We start from the raw sequence: 13,653 nt of genomic DNA, 5'->3' as shown, positions 1-13,653 counted from the left end.
GATAACCTGTTAATACGGTAGGTGCTATCCGACGTTCATGGATAATGTTGAACATTTTTAGATGAGATTTTTCCATAAAAAATATTGTGTTGATTAATTCAGCTACCAGTAATTGGAAGCAAGCCAATTTTGACAACATATAAAATATCTTGTTTAAAATATTTTTTATATATATACTTTTTATATATATATACTTTTTTATATATACTCCTAAATTGTGCTTTTTGTGGGTGATTATTTAGTTTTGCTGTAAACAATGTGGTAATGGTGTCATGAGTTGTTGAAATGTTAATTTGTGTTCTCTAAGTGTTTCACTTACCAGATAAACATTCATTACTATTAGATAGCAGAGTAGATGGAGGCAGACCGGCAACGAGCAAATCTCAGAGAAAATGTGACTGTTCCTATCAGGCTGAAACTCAGTACTGTCATGTTCGACTGTCACAGTAAGACATGCTTAAATGTTAATGACCTAACCCACTGGGTACACACTGGTTGAATCAACGTTGTTTTCTATGTCATTTCAATGAAATGATGTTGAACCAACTTGGAATAGACGTCTGTGCCCAGTGGGACAGATCACTACTGTTATGCAAATGCTGCCTTTGAAAATATGTTAATGATAGTAGAGGGGGTAGATATTTCTTACCGCAAACAAACCAAAGGCACACTTAAAATATACTCTGTCGTTATGCTTAATAAACCACCCAAAAGCATGATAGCTCTCAAAGGCATGTTGATGTTATTCTGCTCATGCTCTCTCTCATTTTGAACTTGTGTGTGCGAGAGAGATGTTGACTCAAGATGGAGATAGCACGCTGCAAAATCATGAAAGAAGAAAGCCTTCAAGGATTATTTCAGGTCATTCCCAGTGGGTGCAATTAGGACGTTTTTAAGAGCTCAAACACCTCTAAATTCACCAGAGCTTCTAACACTGGCCCTGAGCACTCATTTTGGGTCCGAGTAGGCAGTGGCCAGGGGCGGGATACAGGCAGTAGACATCTCCTCTATAGTGTAGAGGGGGGGGGGGGAGTGTGTGTGTGTGTGTGTGTGTGTGTGTGTGTGTGTGTGTGTGTGTGTGAGAGAGAGACCCTCATACAGTGAGATGCAGAGAGAGAGAGGGCGAGAGAAAGAGAGACAAAAAGATGTTGACTCAAGAGGGAGATAGCAGGCTGAACAGTTAGTTTGAGGGAGAGTTGTTCATCAGGTACCAGCTGATGTGAGTCAGCAGCATTAGGGATTAGGGAGTCATTCCTTCATAGCCACCCATTATTCATTCAGCTGCTCTGCCACTGGGGAACCGAGTGGAGGAAGAAAGCTATTACAAAACTTGTGATATGTATACAAACACAAGGCACAATAAGGAACACAGACATAGTATAGCCATACAGAAATGTGTTTCTTTAATGTTAAAAATATGCATTTAAAGACACTTCCACATAACCACCATTATGTATTATGTAGGAAAATGAACATAAACTGCTCACAAAACTGTTCTTCATTCGCTGCAAAGTCATGAAACCAAAAAGCCTTCAAGGATTATTTCAGATCATTCCCAGTGGGTGCAATTAGGAAATTTTGAAGAGCTCAAACGCCTCTCTAAATTCACTGGAGCATCTTCCCTGAGACTGTAACACTGGCCCTGAGCACTCATTTTGGGTTTCAAGTAGGCAGTGGCCAGGGGCGAGATACAGGCCCTGATACAGGCAGTCTCCTCTATAGTGCAGAGGGGGAATGTGTGTGTGTGTGTGTGTGTGTGCGTGCTTGCGTGCATGCGTTACATGTATTTTTGTTGAGTAAAACTTTTTGTGGAAGGTATGAGAGCATTCAGACAGGTTTAAACGACTTTCCTCACGGAGCTGCCAGACAGCCGTCGTTCCAAAGCCTATCACACACTCGCAAATGAGTCGGCGAAAAAGGAGTTTGCTTATGCGGCAGCCTTTGCTGTAAAATATAACACGTTGTGTGTGTGTGTGTGGGGCTGGGTCCACATCAGTAACGAGGAGAAAGGATGGTTGACAAGGCCAGGGCTGGGTCTACATCAGTACAGAGGAGAAAGGATGGTTGACAAGGCCAGGGCTGGGTCTACATCAGTACAGAGGAGAAAGGATGGTTGACAAGGCCAGGGCTGGGTCTACATCAGTACAGAGGAGAAAGGATGGTTGACAAGGCCAGGGCTGGGTCTACATCAGTACAGAGGAGAAAGGATGGTTGACAAGGCCAGGGCTGGGTCTACATCAGTACAGAGGAGAAAGGATGGTTGACAAGGCCAGGGCTGGGTCTACATCAGTACAGAGGAGAAAGGATGGTTGACAAGGCCAGGGCTGGGTCTACATCAGTACAGAGGAGAAAGGATGGGTATGTTTTAAATTTATTTTTATTTCACCTTTATTTAAACAGGTAGGCAAGTTGAGAACAAGTTCTCATTTACAATTGCGACTTGGCCAAGATAAAGCAAAGCAGTTCGACACATACAACAACACAGAGTTACACATGGAGTAAAACAAACATACAGTCAATAATACAGTAGAAAAATAAGTCTATATACAATGTGAGCAAAATGAGCTGAGATAAGGGAGTTAAAGGCAAAAAAAGGCCATGGTGGCGAAGTAAATACAATATAGCAAGTAAAACACTGGAATGGTTGATTTGCAGTGGAAGAATGTGCAAAGTAGAGATAGAAATAATGGGGTGTGAAGGAGCAAAATAAATAAATACAGTAGGGAAAGAGGTAGTTGTTTGGGCTAAATTATAGATGGGCTATGTACAGGTGCAGTAAGCTAGTGAGGGAGATAAATGTTTCCAGTTTCAGAGATTTTTGTAGTTCGTTCCAGTCATTGGCAGCAGAGAACTGGAAGGAGAGGCGGCCAAATGAAGAATTGGTTTTGGGGTTGACCAGAGAGATATATATACCTGCTGGAGCGCGTGCTACAGGTGGGTGCTGCTATGGTGACCAGCGAGCTGAGATAAGGGGGGACTTTACCTAGCAGGTTCCTGTAGATGACCAGTGGGTTTGGCGACGAGTATGAAGCGAGGGCCAGCCAACGAGAGCGTACAGGTCGCAGTGGTGGGTAGTATATGGGGCTTTGGTGACAAAACGGATGGCACTGTGATAGACTGCATCCAATTTATTGAGTAGGGTATTGGAGGCTATTTTGTAAATGACATCACCTAAGTCGAGGATTGGTAGGATGGTCAGTTTTACAAGGGTATGTTTGGCAGCATGAGTGAAGGATGCTTTGTTGCGAAATAGGAAGCCAATTCTAGATTTAACTTCGGATTGGAGATGTTTGATGTGAGTCTGGAAGGAGAGTTTACAGTCTAACCAGACACCTAGGTATTTGTAGTTGTCCACATATTCTAAGTCAGAGCCGTCCAGAGTAGTGATGTTGGACAGGCAGGCAGGCGCAGAAAGCAATCGGATGAAGAGTATGCATTTAGTTTTACTTGTATTCAAGAGCAATTGGAGGCCACGGAAGGAGAGTTGTATGGCATTGAAGCTCGCCTGGAGGGTTGTTAACACAGTGTCCAAAGAGGGCCAGAAGTATACAGAATGGTGTTGTCTGCGTAGAGGTGGATCAGAGACTCACCAGCAGCAAGAGCGACATCATTGATGTATACAGAGAAGAGAGCTGTTGACTGGGGTAGGGGGAGTCAGGTGCAAAGCATGGCCAGCTGTAGAAAAATGCTTATTGAAATTCTCAATTATAGTGGATTTATCGGTGGTGACAGTGTTTCCTATCTTCCGTGCAGTGGGCAGCTAGGAGGAGGTGTTCTTATTCTCCATGGACTTTAGTGTCCCAGAACTTTTTTGAGTTTGTGTTGCAGGAAGACAATTTCTGCTTGAAGAAGCTAGCCTTCGCTTTTCTAACTGCCTGTGTATATTGGTTTATAGCTTCCCTGAAAAGTTGCATATCACGGGGGCTGTTCGATGCTAATGCAGAACGCCATAGGATGTTTTTGTGTTGGTTAAGGGCAGTCAGGTCTGGAGAGAACAAAGGGCTATATTTGTTCCTGGTTCTACATTTCTTGAATGGGGCATGCTTATTTAAGAAGATGAGGAAGGCATTTAAAAAAATTAACCAGGCATCCTCTACTGACGGGATGAGATCAATATCCTTCCAGGATACCCCGGCCAGGTCGATTAGAAAGGCCTGCTCACTGAAGTGTTTCAGGGAGCGTTTGACAGTGATGAGTGGATGTCGTTTGACCGCTGACCCATTACGGATGCAGGCAATGAGGCAGTGATCCCTGAGATCTTGGTTGAAAACAGCAGAGGTGTATTTAGAGGGGCTGGGCAGGGGCTTCTGTCCAGTGGTTATTGTTGCATCACTAATCAGATAGTTTTGTTCTCTTCCGGCACCACTGATCTATAAAAAGCCTCGGAGTATCAGCCTTCTGGGCTGGATTATGTTTGGTTGGGCTGGACTGGTTTGGGCTGGGTTAGGCTGGACTGGACTGAGCCTATCTGGGCTGCCAAACAACAGGATTCAGATCTAGTGGAATTCAGGTCTAGTGGGAAAGATCTAGTGGAATTCAGGTCTAGCTGAACAGGGCAGTTGGGCTGAGTTGAGGGTGTTGGATTTGATATAGGGGTGACTTGGCCTGGTGTTGCTCCCCTTACTGTCAGTGTTACTGGGGGGGTAGTTATTGATTGTTGGCTCGTTTATAACCCAGTCATAGAATAGGCATCACCTGCCTCCTCCATGCTACTCCCTCCTGCTGTTGTAGAATGTCACACACAGGCTGAATGAATTATCTCAGGGACTAGAGAAGACGGGTATGTCCCAAATGGCACTATATTCCATATATGGCACACTACTTTTGACCAGAGCCCTATGGTCAAAAGTAGTGCACTATAAATGGAATAGGCAGACATTTGAGACACCGCTGAAGACTTGGGGGGCAGGGAGATTCTGCTTCCATGTGCAATTATTCCATATGCTGATGAGGTGTCAGAGGAGGGCTATGTTGGGGGTTAGGGTGGGGTGGGGAGGGTTCAGGGCGGTGTGTGTGTGTGTGTGATTTTGTGTGTGCGTGCGTGCGTGCATGCGGCTGTGTTTGCGTGCGCATGTGTCTGTGGAATGGGTTGACTGACTCAGTATGACAGGATAAAATAGTGACATGATACGGTTTGTATATTATTACATCCATACCATCACTGTAGAGTTATAGTCCACCTGTACACTGTATTTTAGCTCCATACCATCACTGTAGAGTTATAGTCCACCTGTATATTAGATACATACATAACTGTAGATTTAAAGTCCACCTGTATACTGTATATTAGATCCATAAATCACTGTAGAGTTATAGTCCACTTACATACTGTATATTAGATCCATACCATCACTGTAGAGTTATAGTCCACTTGTATATTAGATCCATACCATCACTGTAGAGTTATAGTCCACCTGCATGCTGAATATTAGATCCATACATTACTGTAGAGTTATAATCAACCTATATACTGTATACTAGATCCACATCACTATAGAGTTATTGTCCACCTGTAAACTGTATGTTAGATCCATACTGTAGATCCATCACTGTAGAGCTTGTGGCAGACCAGGGGGTTGGGTCAAAACGTTTACACAGATCAGACAGGGACAGAGTAAGATTAGCTCAGTTTCAAAGGTGTTTATTAAAATTATAGTTCAAAAGAAAATAATAGGTCTCCCCCATGAGACCCTCTCCGGGATGTCGTCTTCCTGTGGGGATCAAAAACTGAACTCACTTCTGTTACCTCTGCAACCGTCCCCAACTCTGCAACCGTCCCCGTACGCAGTAATTGACAGGTCCCAGCTTCTCGATCACCTCATAATTTGCCATGTTGTCAGGAACTTACCACATTAGGTGGGGTAGTAGCTGATCCCAGTTCTTCCCGTCCTGCTTGATGACCGTCCGCAGCATTTGTTTGAGCATTTTATTGAAGCGCTCAACGAGCCCATGCGTCTGCGGGTGAAAGACGGAGGCCTGGATCCGTTTGATCTGCAGGAGAGCACACAACTCTTTCATTAGGCGGGACATAAACTCTGTACCTTGGTCTGTCAGGATCTCATTCGGGGTGCCTACCCGGCTAAAGAGGTGGAACAGCTCCCGGGCGATTCCCTTGGATAACGCTGGCCATGGACTGGTGTTCTCGTGCTGTTTTTACCAGGGGTCCAATTATATCCATGGCGATGCGTTCAAAGGGCACCCCGATAATCGGTAGGGGGACCAGTGGGTTTCGGCAGTGTGCTTTTGGGGCAGTGTTGACACTCCGGGCAGCTGCGACAGTAGTTATCCACGGCCCTCGTCATCCCGGGCCAATGGAACCGGGCGGCGATCCGTTCTCGGGTCTTCTCCATTCCCAGGTGCACCCCCAACAGGTGGGTGTGGGCCAGCTGAAGAACGGTTCCCACGTACCGTCGGGGCAGTAACAATACCGCTCGAAGTTCCCCCTGTTGGCGCGACACCTGATACAAAAGGTTATTCTTGATTTGGAAATGATGGTATCGCCAGTCACTCACCCCTAGAAGTAGCTGTCCATCCACCGCTATCACTTGGGCTGCGAAGGCTTTCAAGTTCGGATCCTCCCACTGGACCGTTCCGAATTGTCCCCTCAGTCGGCCCCCAGCGAGTGTCTCGACTGGCCCCTCGAAATCGAGCGGGGGGGGGGGGGTCAGGTTCCGGCGCCCCCTCTGACTCCGACTCCGAACCCGTAGATACAGGTTGGTCAACCGGTTGCTTCCGGGTTGCACAGGCAATGGCTCGTCCCCGCCCTCTTCTTCGGCCGGCTCGTATCTTTTTCTTCAGCTCGTGACCCCATGGGGCCGTGAACAGCGGACAATCTCGTCCCACTAGGAGAGGTACCGGCAACTCTGGTACTGCACCCAGGTACTGCAGCTCCCTTGTGGTGTCACGATGTTGGTCCGTACGGTTGGATACCGCTTTGTGTCACCGTGAACACAGGAAATGGACATCTCCCTACCCCGTTCGGTCTCCTGGTTCAGCAGGCTCGTGGTTACGAGCGTAACCATACTTCCGGAGTCTAATAGAGCTTCCGTGTCGTGTCCGTCAACCTTCACCAGGACCATGGGTGCAGTTATTTCACGGTGCACCCAACAGGAGGTGACAGTTCACGGCGTGACCCACCTCGCCTCCGGGGCTTGCTGATGGCATCGACTCCTCTCGAGCCGGGCAATTCCAGGCAATGTGCCCCGGGCGCCACACTCAAAACACCTCCTTTGGTCTCCATCTAACTGAGGTCGTCGGTGGCGGTTCGGCCCTATCCCAGCCGTCTCTCCATGGGTTTGCGGTCCCTTCACCCTGCCGACTGTCGGTTTGGGGTACACAGCGGTGGGGCTGTCCTTCTGTCTCCTCAAACGGGTCGCCGACACAGCCCGGCTCCCACTCAGCAGGGCCTGAGTGTTCTGATGCGTCTCCACTGCTTCCAGGAGGCGCTCCAAGGTCTGGGGCGCACATAGACTCACTGCCCTCTTCATGTCAGGGGTAGCGATCCAGGACCACTTTATCGAGGATGGAGAGGGTGGATACGTTGGTTAGGAGCCATGCCCTGGTGACGCGCAGTAGGTTGCTCATCTGGGCTCGGGGGGATGTGTCGGGTACGAACCTCCAGTCGTTGAACAGTTGAGCCCGATGGGCCAGGCTGTACCCGTAGCGGCTGAGTATCTCCCGTTTGAGTCCGTCGTAGTTAGCTGCCTGTTCGTCATTCAGGTCTCAATACGCTTTTTGGGCATTCCCAGAGAGGAACGGGGCCAGCAGACTTGCCCACTTCGGCCTTGGCCATTCTTCCCGTAGCGCTGTCCGTTCAAACGTACAGAGGTATGTTTCGATGTCATCGTCTTCCGTTAGCTTGATTAAAAACTGGTTGGGATGTAATTCAGGAGACGCTCCTCCTTGCAGCTTCCTGATGTCCTCAACGAGGCGGATGTTTTGTAGTCGCTTTTCCTCCAGCGTTCGTTCCTGAACAGCCTGTTGTGCTTGTTGGGCCCGGACGAACTGAGCTATCATCTCGTCCATGCTGATGCTGTGTAAACGTCAACCCTGATCTGACCACGTTATCAGAATGCCCGCATTCTCCACCACTTGTGGCATACCAGGGGGTTGGGTCAAAACATTTACACAGATCAGACACGGACAGAGTAGGATGAACTCAGTTTCAAAGGTGTTTACTAAAATAATAGTTCAAAAGAAAAGAATAGGTCTCCCCCATGAGACCCTCTCTGCGATATCGTCTTCTTGTCTCCGGGTCTTGCAGTATCCTGTGGGGATCAAAAACTGAACTCACTCCTGTTACCTCTGCAACTGTCCCCAACTATATGGGAGTCCTTTCTTCCCCCACTCTCTCCCCTGTGTGCTGTTCTTCTGGCAGCTTTATGGGCCTTGCACAGCTGGTGAGCAATCAGCCCTCGATTACTCACCAACTCCCAATCAGACCCAATTAGTCTTGGCTGGAGAGCCCATCGAGACCTGGCACGTCCAGCAGATGGAGCCATTTCCTCATGATGTATACTCCGTCTGTAACCAGGCCTCGACGAGTCTCCCCCTGGTGGCTGACCTGCTGTATGCCACAAGCTACAGTCCACCTGTATCCTGTATGTTAGATCCATACATCACTGTAGAGTGATAGTCCACCTGTATAATGTATATTAGATCCATACATCACTGTAGAGTTATAGTCCACCTGTATACTGTATATTAGATCCATACCATCACTGTAGAGTTTTAGTCCACCTGTATACTGTATATTAGATACATACATAACTGTAGAGTTATAGTCCACCTGTATACTGTATATTAGCTCCATACCATCACTGTAGAGTTATAGTCCACCTGTATACTGTATATTAGATCCATGCATCACTATAGAGTTATAGTCCACCTGTATACTGTATATTAGATCCATGCATCACTATAGAGTTATCGTCCACCTGTATACTGTATATTAGATCCATGATGGCACTGTAGAGTTATAGTCCACCTGTCACAAGTTGTATGTTGTTAAACGGTTACACACAGATTTAAATTGACAAGATGAATAGGATGGGGTAGATGCAATGTGTGTGTGTGTGTGTGTGTGTGTGTGTTGCTGAGGGTGGAGAGGTGGTTCGTTCAGTATGCAGGCAGTTAGCTAACTGCCATCCTCAGCAGGATGCTATCGTAACCCTAAGTGAACCATGGTGATCATGAATTTAATTTTCGTCCCCCCTCCTCCCCCTTAACTCCCTATATTCCGCCATGGCTCCAGTTCTTATCAGAGTGAGTCAGAGCTCTCTCTACGGTCGCTGCCTCTCTTTCTCTCGCTCTCTCTCCCTCTCCCCATCTCTCCCTCTCTGTCCTCTCTCTCTCGAAGAGAAGAGGAGCCTCACAGACGCCACAACACAGCGCCTCCCCTGACTATGTACTGGGAGGAGATGATCACGCCATGCGGCTGTGTGTGTGTGTGACTGTGTGTGTGTGTGTGTGTGTGACTGTGTGTGTGTGTGTGTGTGTGTGTGTGTGTGTGTGTGTGTGTGTGTGTGTGTGTGTGTGTGTGTGTGTGTGTGACTGTATGTGTGTGTGTTGTCTGTGTACAGGGAGGAGATAACTATGTAGCTGTCTGTGTTCTGCATAGCAGATAAGATTGACTGAAATGCTGGAATTGTATTTTGTGCTTTCCGCTTAATACACTACAGCACAATCTTAATTCAATCACCATTATCCCTCGATGGAGCATCTAGGTAATGAGTTGGATTAAGGGACTCGGTGCACTAGCAAAGCAGACTGTGTGTGTTTGTGTTGTGTGGGCTCATCAAAGAAATGTGTCTTTAAATGCCTAGAAAGGGAGGGGGGGAATAATCATTAATCATAAAGTTATCAAAACTTGTGATGCTCTCCGTTGTCGTGTGGAGCCTGATTTGTTGGGGGACTAGGCTCTACTTCTCATCTTATTTCTCCATAGGCCTCCATTATTTATTCATTTCACATGTACATGTGGAAAATATGCCTGTGGGCTGTTCTAATGTGTGCCGCTTTGTTGAATCAACACTACTGAACATGTGTTTGTACAAAATGTAAGATCACTGATAGTATTACTTCTAACAGCATTACTAGAGATGGTCACAGACACATTTATTAGGTACTCAGGATTCAATTGGGATTTTTAGGTGGTGTGAGCAAAAATCTGTTCCAATTCCCCCAACTAAACTACTTTGAAACAAAAGTATGCACCTCACACACAGGGTTATAGGCTTTAAAAAAAGAAGACACCTACCTGTACCATGTTGAAATGTATTACATTTAGAGTTTGCATCCCAATATAACACTTTATCTACATCACAGAAGACTGAAATACAACTAAAGTGGATTTTCTGCATACATTTTTGTTGTTGTTGTGTTGATTAATTATGAAATTATGAAAAATATTAATAGCATTCCACCCATGAGGCCACTAGGTCATTTGACTACAAGAAAGGGTTACATCTCATTGTGACTGTGTGTTTGCAACTGGTGGAAAATGCAGGTATCTTCCCCGCTCAGCATCTACCCCCTAGCTATAAGACTGCTAAATAGTTAGTTAAATAGTTAACGAATAGCTACAGAGAATGTCTGCATTGACCCTTTTCGCACTAATCAGTGGTGTAAAGTACATAAGTAAAAATACTTTAAAGTACTACTTAAGTTGTTTTTTTTGGGGTATCTGTACTTTACTTTTATATTTATATTTTTGACAACTTATACTTTTACTTCACTACATTCAAGAGAACATCCCTGGTCATACCTACTGCCTCTGATCTGGCAGACTCACTAAGTGAGTTGAGTTCAGTGAGTTGGAGTGTGGGGGCGGGGGGGGGGGGGACTTTCACTTTTACTTAAGACATTTCCTATTATGTTATCTTAACTTTTACTCAAGTATGACAATTGGGTACTTTTTCCTCCACGGGCACTCATTTCTTTTGACTCATCACATACGCAGCTGCTACTGTTTACCATCTATCCCGTTGCCTAGTCACTTTATCCCTACTTATATGTACATACAGTATCTACCGCAACTACCTTGCACATCGACTTGCACATCAACTTGGTGCTGGTAAACAGTGTATATAGTCAAGTTATCATTACTCATTGTGTTATTATTTTTCTTTTTATTCCTTGTGTTATTATCTTTCAACAGTTTTTACTATTTCTTTTTTTTTCTTCTCTCTGCATTGTTGGGAAGGGCCCAAAGTAACATTTCACTGTTAGCCTTTTTACTAAGCATGTGACAAATAAAATGTTTTTTCTGCTTTTTCTCTCATGAGTGTAGGACCCAGTATCACCACTAGATGACACTGTGTCCTCTTCTGAGTACTTTCAGGTCAGACAGAATGAAATACATCCTTATATGGAACTCGTCCAAGAGGACACAGCTTTAGAAAGATCTGACAGGGAATAGATGTGTATGTGGGCGTGGGTTGACATGAGGTACGTAGTGTATACACTGCATCAGTACACATATGTACTGTAGTTCCATATAGCATGTGGCACATCAGGGTCCTTATTAGGATTATCGTCTTCTTGAGACATATTGTGCCACCATTTAATTCCTAACTTCCTTAGTGTATAACCCCCCACGTGTTTGACTCATTTGACGCCATAGATGCAGCCATATGGCATAAAGTAACTATACCTTTGCAGTACATGACACTTTTCATATCTCTGACTCTGTGTCACTGATAGCTTTGTAGACTGGTACCTTGCAGTGCGCTCTGCACAGCATCTCTGACTCTGTGTCACTGTTGATCAAGAGTGAGAGAGTGCATGAGTGCGAGGGAGAAAAAGGGAGAGCAAGAGTGAGAGAAAGAGAGAGACCTCCACAACAGACTCAACAGTGAAACCTTTCACTCTTTTACTTTTCTGTACCTCTCAGTCTGCCCTGCTGTTCTTTCTGACAGTGTTCAATTGGAACAAGCAACACACATGAGCAATCTCTCTATGACTGAGATGAGCTCTATCGGATCTATCTGAAGCCTCTCACTGTGTTGATCCTCCATCAGTCAATAGGAAAGTTTACTGTATGTGTTCCAGGCCTGGTTGTCAGAGGAGAGTTGTGAGGCAAAGTGGGTTTCTCACTAAAGTCAACAACTGGTGGGACTTTACTCCAGGGTACATCAGCTACCATTTGGACCAGTTGTCAAGGGTCCCCTTTCAAAATGGAGACAGGCTTTCCTATCATAGTAAAGGGCATTTGTCTTTTCAAAACCTGGAATGGGCTGTTTGGTTTCACATGAGTTGCAGGGACGGAAGAATAAAGATATGTACAGGTTTTAGAATCATTATGAAGGTATTAGAACGTGTTTGGCAGTGTGTGACATTTTCATTCTCAGGAGAGAATGCAAGGTGTATTTTCTGTGTGTGTGTGTGTTTGTTTACATTAAAATGCATTAGAAAACCCTGTCATCAAAGACACTGTATAACGCAAATACAGCCTACTTTGTAGGGTTTCTGATCTATTTCCTTTACTAACACAAAAAGAAAAAGGATAATCAAAGGTATCTTACTGTAAGCATCGTATAAACATACTGTATATATGTAGATATATACAATTAATGAACATGCACCTGTGGAACTGTCATTAAGACAAAAACAGCTTACAGACGGTAGGCAATTAAGGTCACAGTTATGAAAACTAAGGACACTAAAGAGGCCTTTCTACTGACTCTAAAAAACAAAAACAAAAAGATGCCCAGGGTCCCTGCTCATCTAAGTGGACGTGCCTTAGAGATGCTGCAAGGAGGCATGGAGACTGCACATGTGGCCAGGGCAATAAATTGCAATGTCCAAACTGTGAGATGCCTAAGACAGCGCTACAGGGAGACAGGACAGACAACTTATCATCCTCGCAGTGGCAGATCACATGTAACAACATCTGCCCAGGATCGGTACATCTGAACATCACACCTGCGGGACAGGTACAGGATTGCAACAACAACTGCACAATCTCTCCATCAGTGCTCAGGCTGTCCGCAATAGGCTGAGAGAGGACTGAGGGCTTGTAGGCCTGTTGTAAGGCAGGTCCTCACCAGACTTCACCGGCAACAACGTCGCTGGACCAGACAGGACTGGCAAAAAGTGCTCTTCACTGACAAGTCGCAGTTTTGTCTCACCAGAGGTTATGGTCGGATTTGCGTTTATCGTCGAGGGAATGAGCATTACACCGAGGCCTGTACTCTGGAGCGGGATCGATTTGGAGGTGGAGGGTCCGTCATGGTCTGGGGCGGTGTGTCACAGCATCGTCGGACTGAGATTATTGTCATTTCAGGCAATCTCAACGCTGTGCGTTACAGGGAAGACATCCTCCTCCCTCATGTGGTACCCTTCCTGCAGGCTCATCCTGACATGACCCTCCAGCATGACAATGCCACCAGCCATACTGCTCGTTCTGTTCGTAATTTCCTGCAAGACAGGAATGCCAGTGTTCTGCCATGGCCAGTGAAGAGCCCGGATCTCAATCCCATTGAGCACATCTGGGATCTGTTGGATTGGAGGGTGAGGGCTAGGGCCATTCCCCCCAGAAATGTCAGATAACTTGCAGGTGCCTTGGTGGAAGAGTGGGGAAACATCTCACAACAGGAACTGTAAAATCTAGTGCAGTCCATGAGGAGGAGATGCACTGTAGTACTTAATGCA

This window comes from Oncorhynchus clarkii, chromosome 5, assembly GCF_045791955.1.
Source record: "Oncorhynchus clarkii lewisi isolate Uvic-CL-2024 chromosome 5, UVic_Ocla_1.0, whole genome shotgun sequence".
Lineage (NCBI taxonomy): Eukaryota > Metazoa > Chordata > Actinopteri > Salmoniformes > Salmonidae > Oncorhynchus > Oncorhynchus clarkii.
Note: the sequence above shows the minus strand (reverse complement) of the source record.